The following is a 12338-nucleotide window of genomic DNA, read 5'->3' as shown; positions in this document are numbered from 1 at the left end:
CTTGCATTCATATATTACAGACCCTAAATCTATTATTAGATAAAAGATCTTTATTGAATTATTATATTCTAGCTTCGATACTTGAATAATTGATGCTTTTTAACTTGACAGGATTATCATGAAGAAATTTAATAATGTTCATAGAATTACTTAAACATTCAAGAATCACTTTTAGCATTATCTGTTTAGCTTAGCAACTGAAATAAATTTTATAAAAAACTGTTTAATCTACTTTGTAAAAACAACAAAAGGTAAACAACATTCTGTTATGATCTAGACAATATTTTTTTTAGTTGAATAATTTATAAAAATATTTCTATCATTGATATAAATTAAATTAAATAAGAATATAAAATATTATTTGTTTGTTTTCATATCAACATAAACTGAATAATTTGTTCTATTTATTAAAATGAAAATTTGATTCGTTATCATTATTAATCAAAGCCTTTCAAAATTATTAACTTAATGAAAAAATACTTTTTTCTATCATATTAATAGCAATATAGATATAAAATTTTTGAACTGCGTGAAAATTAATTAAAATTATTAAAAATTACTTTAAAACATTTTAAATAAACAAAAAAAAACTTTTTCCAAATTATAGTAGAGGAATTAAATCCTTCTTTATTGACTACTGTTGAATAAAAGCTAAAATTAACCGAAGGGTCCTTCAAAGGGTGCAAAGGTTTGATTTTCTCGATTCTTCGCTTCCTGACATTCGTTTTGGACGAGTTCAATTTGTGCACTATTATCCACTAGAGTCCAATTATTTTCTTTTATTACATAGACAGTATCATCTTCACGATGCAATGTTGTCTCTTTGATGATGCGTTCGAGATACTTGAGACACTGGAGAAAACTAATATCACAATTTTTATCTACTTCCCAATGTAGAGATCTCAAAGGTGGTTTAGGGAATTCTTCATATAATCGACTTGGAGCATCATCAATACTGTGATAATAACGGCGATCGAAGTCTGAGAATTTATAAGCTCTTAAATAATATCCAACATCCCTTACGGCAAGTTTAATATCCCAGCTTGGATCGATTGGTTCTTCAGTATCTTTACGATCCGCAGAGCTATTCATGTTTATATTTGGATCCATAATTATATCTACCATTGGTACTGAACCTATTTCTGGTTCATCATTAGCATCCCACTTGTGTCCCATTTCTTCACTCATATTAGATGCATGGGTGACAATTTGTAATGCAACATAAATTGAAATTAAACTCACTGCCCTCATTTTCTTGTGAAATTTAACGCACTATATGTAATTAAACTCGGTTAATTCACATTCTTTTATTTTTTTTCACTCATTTTCATGGAAATTAACACATACCTCTTTTGTTTTAATGCATATACTCAGTATAATGATAAATTTATTGGTCCACATCGCTAAAAAATGGCTCTAAAAAATAAAAAATAATCTAGTTTACTCATAAAAATGTTACTTGAAGAATTTTATATTTTTTTAATGTTTTTGATTTATAGTTAAGTAACATATTTAGTTAATAAATAATTAATGAGCTTTTTTGCCAAGTTTTATTTTAGGTAGTTTATGTTACTTCTTATCTTACGATCTTACTTTAAACAGTTTAATTAAATATTTGTGAGATGATAAAATGGTCTGTAAAGTTATGTTACCAACATTTTCTCCGAGACTTCGTGTGTATACCATGGTAACACGTTCACTTCTATTGGTAAAGTTGCAGACCCTCTACATATAGCTATTTTTCCCTGGAGCATTTGACGTTTGTGAGGTTGTACTTTGGAAATGTAACTTGTCACTATTTCCTTGTTATTATTTCCAGTCAAAGGTGCTTTCAAAAATATGAAAGACTAATGTATAGTAGCCTTCAGGCCTTGTAGCTAATTAAAAAATAAACATGAAAGAAATATATTATTTGTTCTGCCTTTCACATTTTTTCAAACAAATCTTTGATGTTATGGTTGTTGTATTCAATTCTCCTTTTACCAAAAGATATTCATTTTTTGTTCTAAACAAAATCCTTCTTTTTCTTCTCCTTACTTACTAAGAATATAAAGGTAACCAGCACTATAAGATACTGAAAAAAAAATATAAAAACAATAATATTAAAAAAAAAAAAAAAGATGTTTTTCAAGTACATTAACTATAATTATAATCTGGATGATTGTATAAAATTTTTAAAAAAGTCAAAGGCTGAAAAAAAATTCAAAGTGAAAGTTTTTTTTCATTTATTTCATAAAGTAACAATTCTGATGTTGCAAAAAATATTCCTCTGTTCTTTTTATCTTTGTGTGATATATTCACTGACAAATTGTTTTACTAAAAATTTTTTTTACTAAAAAAAATAGTATCCTGGATAATTGTGAATATTCCAGTGCCTTAACATGCACCAATATTTGATCCAACCACAGATTACCTTGTTATTCAGAAACTTCTAGTTTTAAAACTGAAAATATCATTCAACAAAATAAAAAAAAGGAGGAATTGTTTAAATACCATTGCATTGTTATATGTAACAGTGTAACTTTGAATGGAAGTTTCCTTTCTATTAATTAAGGATTCCATGTCTTGTAGTTCTGCTGAACAAGTTAGACTTGGCTGACTGATGTTCATGACTTAACCCTTAACGTTAGAAATGTCAGGCGAAATCAGAGCAAGTTGATTCTCCTTGAGAATATTCCATGTCAAAGTGACTTGAAAGTCCAGAATAAAAATTAGTCCAGAACAATTGGTTGATGGAGTGTAAGTGAAACGTGATCACTAGAGCGAGCAAACTAGTGAATCTGTTCCCTTGATATCAAGGTCTCTAGAGTAACCAGGTCGGTTCGCAGTCAAATTTTACACCGATGAGACTCAGTGGGCTTCTCCCAGAAGTTGCCCGGACTTTCATGCTTCGTCGAACAGAAGCAAACGGGAGGTAAAATGGAATGGAACTCAGAAAGCTTGGTAGACATTTCACGTTGCTAGTGCTACTCGCGACGTGGCCATACCAACAGTTAAAGGTAAAGAGGGCAGTTGGGCAGATGTAAACGGTACGCTTCATTAACGTGAGTTACAGTCACATATATTATTCCTAGTAAGCAGTTGCCTAACACCATCTCCATACTTTAGAGAATGCTTTGAATTACGCCAATTTTGTTGAAGGGAAATCACTAGAGCTTCGAGTAGAGACGAGCTTAGGTAATGGAAAATGTTAGATAAAGAGATAAACGGATGGTGCAAATTAATGGTTTTTTATTTCTCTGGTGAGCAACTTTCTGAAAAGAGCTTTGATGATATTAAAATATACTTATCTACAATAAAAATGAATTAACGAGCACTGTGGTTATTCAAAAAATTCATCCTTGATTTATTTCAAATCAATTCTAACATAAATTTTAAGAGAAAGATTATTCTAATATTTTCGTATCTGAATTATTTAAATAGATAATTCATGTTCAATATTTAACTGATTTTATTGAAAATGATAAACACTGGAAATTTGGGTATTTCTGATAGATGTAGGAACTTGTTTATCAACAGAATATAAAGTGCAGATAATGAATCATTAATTATTACTAAAATGAGATAATTGAGCAAACAAGTATGGCAGGTATTAGTTGATTGATCGGCCAATTAATTAATTCTATTTAATTCATTAAAGATAGATATTTGTGGAAATAAATCGGAGGAATAATGTACAAAGTTGGGGTCATAAATCAAGAAACCTAGCGTCCAGACTCAATGTCCTACACGTATGCCAAACCTACAACGCGTACACATCGTCCGCAGTAAATGTGATTTATGTTCTCATTGTATACTCGAGCATTCTGTGGAGGGTGAAAAAGTTCATACTTCTCGAGCGTTCGTGCAGAACTAAAAAATCTCGGTTATGTTACGACAAGTTGTAAAAAAAAATTTACTGTAAAATTATATATAATGAAAGATTGGAAAAGAGGAATGTAATTCAATATTTTTTATTAAATATAGGCAGTGTGATCCCTTTTATTTATATTTATTTTTTACAAGCTCAAATTATTTTCAATAGTTACAAAATGTTTTTGAAAAGTGTCAATTCAATACATTGTATAAATGAAATCACTTAACGTGTCTTTGTTAAGCTGTCAGATAATAAAGTACAGGATTTCGAATAATTTTTAAAAGCATTTGTTTCATCGAAAATCATTTAGATGGAAAAACTGGTTGACATGTAAAATGTTTGTTTCAATGAATGAAATATACAAAAAAATTATTTAATTTTATTATATAAAAGTATTTTAAGCAAAAAAGAGTAAAAGTGAAAATTCCTTCGTTAAGCGAAAATCAATTCGTTGATTTGAAAAATTTGTAACGCATGAAAAAATCACTTTAACATTCATTAAATTAGAGTGACACTTCAAAAGCAATCTAGACAAATTTTTTGACTTGAAAGTGTAATAATGAAAAATTTTTCTACTAAACAGAAAATATTTATGTATAAAAATTCATTCAAAACAATATTAAAATTTTTTCAGCAGAGTAAATAAAGTAAGATTGGAAAAAGAAAAATAAGTACATTGATATTTTTCATAAAAATTAAAATAAATGAAAAGAACGACAATGAATACAATGAAACGGAATGTGTCAGAGTATTCTATAACAAACGCCAATATATAAAGAATCGTTTCACCACAAAATTAAAACGCATACATCACCTTGTATCTCTAAAGGCTTTAATATCTCTCACCTTTAGAATCTTTTTTGTTTCCGTTTCACAATGTATTTTACGACATTCCTACTTGCTATCAATGTGAAAATCGATAGCTTTTCAACAATTTAACTGAATAAAACATTGAAAAAGTAAAAAAGAAAAATTTTCAATGTTTTAAAATAATCCTGGTACTCGAACAATATCTAACAGCGGAAAATTAATCCTCAATTTTTACTAGAATCATGTAGAGTTTTAAGACATATACAAACTCATACATTCAAACTTTACTACATAGTTTAAGTGAACTAATTAAAATTAATTTCACACTAAGGTGAACTGAAGTTATTTTGGTGATCGGTAAATTGATACCACCGACCTGTGAATAATATAGGAGATAAATCAACTAATATATCTTGCACGTCACAGCCATATGTATAATCAAATACTCCATCTGCTTATAATTATCACTACCACATATAGCTAATTAATCTAAGAAAATAATTCAATAAAAAGAAACTCAATTCACAAGAGTTTATTTAATTAAACCATTTGTAATATAATTGATCTCCTGTATGATAATTTTTAACTTGAAAACAATTTATAACTTAATTATAAAACTACTGCTTTTATTACTTATAGAACTTTACGCCCTATATTCATCTCTGAACATTTTAACTCGTGAAGAATTTGTCTTAATTGTGCTAATGGGAGAACTGCTGCATCGAAGTCACTTCAGTTACGAATGATGCTGTAGTTGACGTACAATCCTGGTATTCAGCTTCTACAGTAATTCACCGAAATGAGATCCAAAAGTGCACCTGAATCTCAAGAAGTCAGAAAGAATTTTTTTTAGAAAATAAAAAAGAGTCAAATACGAATGAAAAAACGTGGCACTAAAGATAAATGATTATTTTTGTTTTTATATTTAATGCATTTAATTATTTGGAAAGGAACAAAAAAATATTGATCCTATGTTTTCATTCATCAGAGGAAATAATTCAAAAAAGATTTACTTGACTATTAAGTCGTAGAAGTCAGTAAAGCCTATTCAGGACAGTGTGAATTGGATGGTGCAATAGTCGCATTAAGTAAAGAAATACTCGGCTTCTTTCCTTTCTAGATATTTCATAATCTTTTCTATCACTCTATACATTGATTCTCGACATTGTTAGCAGACATTAGCTACCCTCTGGCTGGATCTATCATTCATCAAACCTTCCCTCCCTTCTTCAATCCCTCAATCTTATGAATCGAGTACTTATCGTTTTTTAGATACCTATTTTGGACCCTCCTCAGAGACAATAACTGTCTATATAGCTTACTTAAACGTCTGAAACTGTCGACAAAAAGATTATTGTCTAAGTGAGGGATAAATATTAATTTTTTATTGTCATAGGATAGTGGTAAATGAAATGGAATAAAATTTACTAAATCGATTGTTTAGCTGGAATTGGAAAAGTGAACTTTTAGACTTATCTTAACTTACCGCAGAAAAATACCGGAAAGCTAAAGATTGTTCCGGTATTAGTTGGCCTCAATGTACGACGAACCCAGTCGAATATATTCTTGTATTCGATAAGGAGCTATCGGTTCGACTAACGTAAAATCCGTAGGAAAACGCAGTTGCCTTAGCTGATGCTAAAGTTTGTGAATTTCGTTCTAGATTTACCTCATATTATATATTTGATATCGTAAATTTGGATAGCTTGGATAAAAGCACTGTCTTCCCACCTATTTAGTAGTCGATCACATTTTATTATTCGATAAAAATTCCGACAAATATTTTAACGTTTAGCATAATATTTATTTTCAATCGCAGTTATTTTTTCAGCTGAAGAAAAAAAATTACTTCATATGGATAGCATATTACATTGGATGTTTTTATAAAAATGTAGTTTTCTTTTCGCGATGTAATAATGGAGTTTTAAATTCGCTGGTTTTATAGTAAATTTTACCTAGAGACCTATTTTTAAATTTAAAAGTAAAGAGTACATTATAAAAATTACTTTCAAGAATAAATTTTGTTCAAAACCCATTATAAAAATTTGCTCAAAACTTTTTTCAATGAGATAATTGAACTTTAATTTGTTTAAAGAGGAAGTATGTTGAGTATAACTGATTTTATCAAGTACATTAAGGGATTTAAAATGATATCCCACAAAATAAATGGTATACACTTGGAAGTCGTTAACGAATGTGGTCTTAAATTGTCGAAAATTTCCCAAGGCCTCCATTACATTGTGGCTTACAAATTGCGGATCGAAATTACATTTACAAGTTTATTAGTCTGCAATAGAGTTCATTTACTCGATTCACCAGTATTTACTGCAACATCTTGAATAATCAATCCATTGAACAAAACTAAAATCCCAGAAACTATCATTCATTAAACCAACCATCGTTAAAACTAATTTCTCCAAACCTTCAGCAAACATCAAAATTATTTTTATAAAAATTACTCTATGCCTGCTCTGCTTACTCCCACATTAAATAAAACACTATTGCACTTCATCGATAAATCAATTCAAAAAGCTAGAATTTTTTTTTAACTAAAATTAACTTTTATCTCAAAGTATTTCAACATATATAAAAACCAAATATCTAGCATGTTCCAGCATCTGTTCAATTGTTATGCACGACACTGAAGTGATAAAATAACTCTTACAGATTTTAATTTGAGCGATCGAAACATTAAAAATCATTCAATTTTATTGCTTTCTCATTCAAGGAAAAAAATCCATTTCCTCAACCAACGTTACTCTAAAAAAACATAAATCAGTGACTGTAATTTATTCAGTTGAAAAATAATTAAATTTTTATCTGAGAAGACATAATACGATTAATATCTTCGTATTTACAAGCAATATTTTGATAAGCTTACAAGCTTTTCTCGTATTATACAATTTAATCTTGTTTCTTTACTCAGCCTCCTAAACATGCATTATGCTTTGCAACAGAGCATTTCAAGGCTGACATGTACTTGTACTGCAAACTCAACCGTGTTGTGGTTATGGTAATTCTGTGTTTAAGCTTAGCTAATCTATTTGCTTAAAACTTTATCTTTGATTGATACCAGAAGCAAGTAGATAATGAGGTGGTCGTATTATTTCAGAGTTTCTTTGTATGTAAAACATTCATTTTAGACCATTAAAACAAAGTAGGGCATTGTAATGATGAAGTAGTAGACTCTTTTTTTCATTATAATTATGTATTTTGATACAAGCTATTAAAATTCTGTTAATATAAAACATTTGCACGTGACATGTAATTATATAAGATTTTACGATTATCATTGAAAGATTGTCAAAGCTCGACGTCATACTAGGTGTAATTAGAAAAGTACGCAATATATTCCTTTTTTTGGGTCATTATTTATTTTTAGCCACTGGTTTTTAATCTTCGATATGGTAGCGATTGTGTGAATCGAACGATAACAACTAACGTGCACTTTGGAATGGTAGATTTGACAACAATAGTACTTTACAGTCATACGGCATTGAATTTTCAATATAATGCTTCCACACTTTTAGAAAAGACCACAAATTTGTAACTATGTTCATCCAAATGTATATTTCCCGAACGACATAAATATATTTCAATTATTTGGGTAATTACCTTATTATCTGTAAAAAGCATGATAGAAAAAAAATTTATTGATTTTACTCATTGATTCTAATGAAAAGTATTCTGATGTTATGGACACTATTGAGTTTAATCACAATTTGCTGATATTTATGGATTGGATACAGCGGTTTTATCGATTGGCTTATGAATCACTTTATGTAGCTTAAAAATTTAGACATATTTCGAACGCAATTTTGTATACATCCAGTACTTTTAATTCTATTGATTGCCTATCAACGTTTGGCAAACAAATGCATATAAAGCTACTTCAAATACATTTTGTAAAACTCAAAGCTGTTTTATTGTGCCAGTGAGAATAAATCATTCCTGCTATTTGTTTGCTTTACACAATAACCAAAAAAGATCCATGGATAGAGAGAATGATATTTATTTGTCGTGCTTTTATTTCTAAAATGGAATTTTTCATAGATATTTTTGAAATTTAATTCCAATTTTATTTTTCGAATTCTATGTATTAATAAATGTCATACAGCTCATGACTTTGATAAAAAAATTTTTATTAGATCTCTATGATATTTTTGTTTATCGTATGTTCACATACTTGGTGGAAAAATAAGTATTAATAACAATTTGAATATTTGGTCATTTGAACATATATTAAGATCATTATGCTAATTTTCATAGCAAAGTTTATTGTATTTAACATAATGATAATCCAATAATTGGAAGATACTTACATTTAACCCTGACAACCGCAGTCTGATAATTTAACTCAACAGACATTAATATTCATATCCATTGAGATTACAGTGTTTACCATGCAAATATATTAAACAAAATAATGTCCACTTAATATAATCCAGAGCAAGCAAATTTTGACCCTTGGATTTTTTGTCGTATAAGCGCTTTAACGGGTATTAAAAAATATGACAAGAAAATTCGGAGATATTTATTGTTGGGAATTTACTTCTGTATTGATAATTAATATTTGTTGGACACTTAAGTTATTTATCACATGGAGAAATGGATCGATACACCGTTTGTAAGTATTAAACATTCTATTGATATCTACAACATCTCTGGAATGTAAATAACTTATTTAATTTTAATTAATTTATTTATTACAATAATTATCAATATATCATGTGGAATAAAATTATTAGAAAGCTAAATAGTCTTTGATTGAACAACTGATATTTAAATTTTCAGTGTTTATTTACAGTAAACGAATGTTGTTTCAAATAATTTTATTTATTTGTATTTGCTATGATATCAATAAAACAAAAAATTAATATTGATTGCAATATTTTAAAATTAGCTTTCAGAAATTATGAATATATGTTAATTATTACTCAAATTTTATAAACACAGTGATTCTATTTACTAAATTATACATTAATATTTTATACAGAAGTCTTGGATGCTGATGTTTTGATTGAAATCGAGTAAATCAATATTGCAGCTACATTTAATCATAATTCAATTAATATCTGGATTAGTATTGTCAAGATGATCATAAAAATGATTGAAAATTCACTGCAATTATTATATAATAATACGATCATCATAACTGATAGTATAAAGCTTATTATTATTATTACTCCTTAGAGATAGCTTTTGAAATAAAATGAAAATTTAATAATTGTTTGATGAACTTGTCACTTACACGCCAGAACATGAAAGATCATTTGTCATATGTGATCCTGAACACACACTATATGATGACGTTTGTCTAACCATGACATTAGACAGTTCGTGCATTTCATGATAAAACTATTTATCACTTGAATAAAAATAGATGAGTGAAAAATACTCGCTTCAGGGCAAATGAAATTACTGCGGAAACTTATCTTTTTCTTCATCTTTTTTAACGTAATATATTCATAATCTTCCTAAATTCTATATGAATTATTTTATCCATCATCTTAATAGGACTTGATTCACGCCAGGCATTCTCTTCTTAATTAATAATCCTACTGTGAAATTTAATTAAAATTTTTCCAATGTCTTAATCGTGTTCTGTGAAGAATTTAAACGCATTTGAGCTGTCGAAATTTAAACTCTACAACTCAATATCTCATTAACTAGTCAAAAGGAAAGCTATCTCAGTTCATATTCATGGTAATTGCCATACAATCTATAGGAGGTCTAGCTTTACTGCATATCAGATGCACTTTATAATTAATTCATTGGATTAAACTTTACACGATGCACTGCGTATAAATTGCTTGCATCTCAGAATGCTGCATTTTAGAAGTCTTAAGATACTAAAGCAATCTCCAATGTAGCTATTTTTCAATTATTTCGAATCCATTCAATAGAGTAGAGTAATGGAATTTGTGCCAAGTTTTGTCATTATCTTGATTATTCTAATTAATTCCACGATTAGTTTGGAAATGAAATCTTAATAAGATATCATTACACTTCTCTTGTAACAGCTGTGTAACTTAATGTCATTGAAAGTTGAGGAGTAGATAAATTGATGCACGCATAGGATGTGAGAAAACAAATTACACAAGTTCACAACATGGACAAGTTCATCCTACGTAAAGGCAAACCCCTTGAGACTCTATCAGCAACTTAGCTTGACATTTAAAATATATTACACTGTTCGAAGGAGCATGTCAACTTTAAACTCTTTAATTCATATAAACGCTTATGATCAAAATATGGACGTAAATAAGAAATTATTACATCATATCTGTGAACTTTTAATACATAAATTATTTCATTTATTTATGTGATGAAAATACCTGAGGAAATCTTTTGAACTATCTAACCCTTCGAGACCTGTCCTAGAACTTCCTGCTCCCAAACATGCCTCATGGTTGTCTCTAAAAACTTGAAATAAAATTTTACCATGACTAGAATTTGCCCAGTAACATTTCACCTTGGCATTTCGACTTCAATTTATTTGAAAGTGATAGAAAATTTATTCGGTCGTACATGGAATTTAAAATTTAATTGATAAAATCTGTAGTACATTTTCGAGAGAATTTGGATAAATAATTTTTATGAGCATGATATTGACATACAAATGAATTGAATTTCAGAATAAAAAATAAAAGATTGCTGACAGTTTTATAAATGTAATAAATAATATTTAATCGACATAACATTTCAATCGAATAAGAAAAAAGACTTCAATTTATATTGAATGAAATTAAATAAGGAGACAGAAAAAAAAATCCTTAGAAATTTCAGTTAAAGATAAATAAAATATGCTTTATTGATATAACACTTTATTACTTATATCTGTCTACAGTAATTCGTATCCGTGTTAACATATTTTGTGCATGTATACTTTGTAGAAATTGAATTTTCAAAGTACGCAATTCGCAATTCAAATAAACTCTTTGCTTAATGAACTCCTTTACTGTGAAAGCTACGCAAAAGTTTATGTTGTTGCAAAAAAAAGATGATATAAAGTTTTGACGCTGTAAAATTTTCTGTTTGCGCTAGAAAGTAATGTAAATATATCATATACATCATAAAAATGAAAATTTATTTTATCTTATAGTTGTCTTAATTAAATGTTATACATAAAGATTACATCTATAATAAGCTAACTATTGAAAGATATCATTCTTAGTTTCGATGTTTCCAATTATGATAATTTTTCTGCTGTTATGACTGTGATATCTTATTATTTCCCACTATGATATAATTTAAACAGACTTCTAATGGGTCAATAAACTCCTAGGAGAGATATTTTATAAGAGGAAACACCGACTCTTCTATCAAATATTCATGAGGCCAACTATTCATAAACAAATTGGTTATCATCACCTATTGAAATTTGCAATACAATGTCGTCAATAAATATACACTACGTTATGACCAGTTCATCATTTCAATTGAGTGTATATTATTTTTTTTTGCAGTGATGCATTTCAATATATTCAATAATAATTGAATTTAAATATCGTGAAAATTATTTGAATATAATAATAATTATTAACTAATTGTGTTCCTGATTAATTTTCTTTATTTTGATGATACTTTCACGCCTGATCTCTTAACAAAAGTTATAATGAGTATAAATATAATAATTATGATGATAATATTAATTGATTTTATAAACAAA

The 12338-nt window shown here is 28.2% G+C and overlaps 1 protein-coding gene across 8 annotated transcripts in view; it reads left to right on the top strand.

Moving 5' to 3' along the window:
* The window catches only part of LOC118069304 (zwei Ig domain protein zig-8-like), a 147318-nt gene that overhangs the window by 120089 nt on the left and 14891 nt on the right, over positions 1 to 12338 (top strand). Inside the window, exon 1 of one of the 8 annotated variants that reach the window (XM_035087318.1) lies at positions 3024 to 3044. The exons of the other annotated variants lie outside the window; for them this stretch is intronic. The gene's annotated coding sequence lies outside the window, so the exon portion shown is untranslated. Of the gene's footprint in view, positions 1 to 3023; positions 3045 to 12338 lie in introns of those variants that run through there. 8 annotated transcript variants of the gene reach the window in all.

The sequence above is a fragment of the Chelonus insularis genome, unplaced genomic scaffold (assembly GCF_013357705.1).
Source record: "Chelonus insularis isolate UGA/USDA-ARS -01 unplaced genomic scaffold, ASM1335770v1 contig_406_pilon, whole genome shotgun sequence".
Lineage (NCBI taxonomy): Eukaryota > Metazoa > Arthropoda > Insecta > Hymenoptera > Braconidae > Chelonus > Chelonus insularis.
This window is presented reverse-complemented; position numbering and strand designations above follow the sequence as displayed.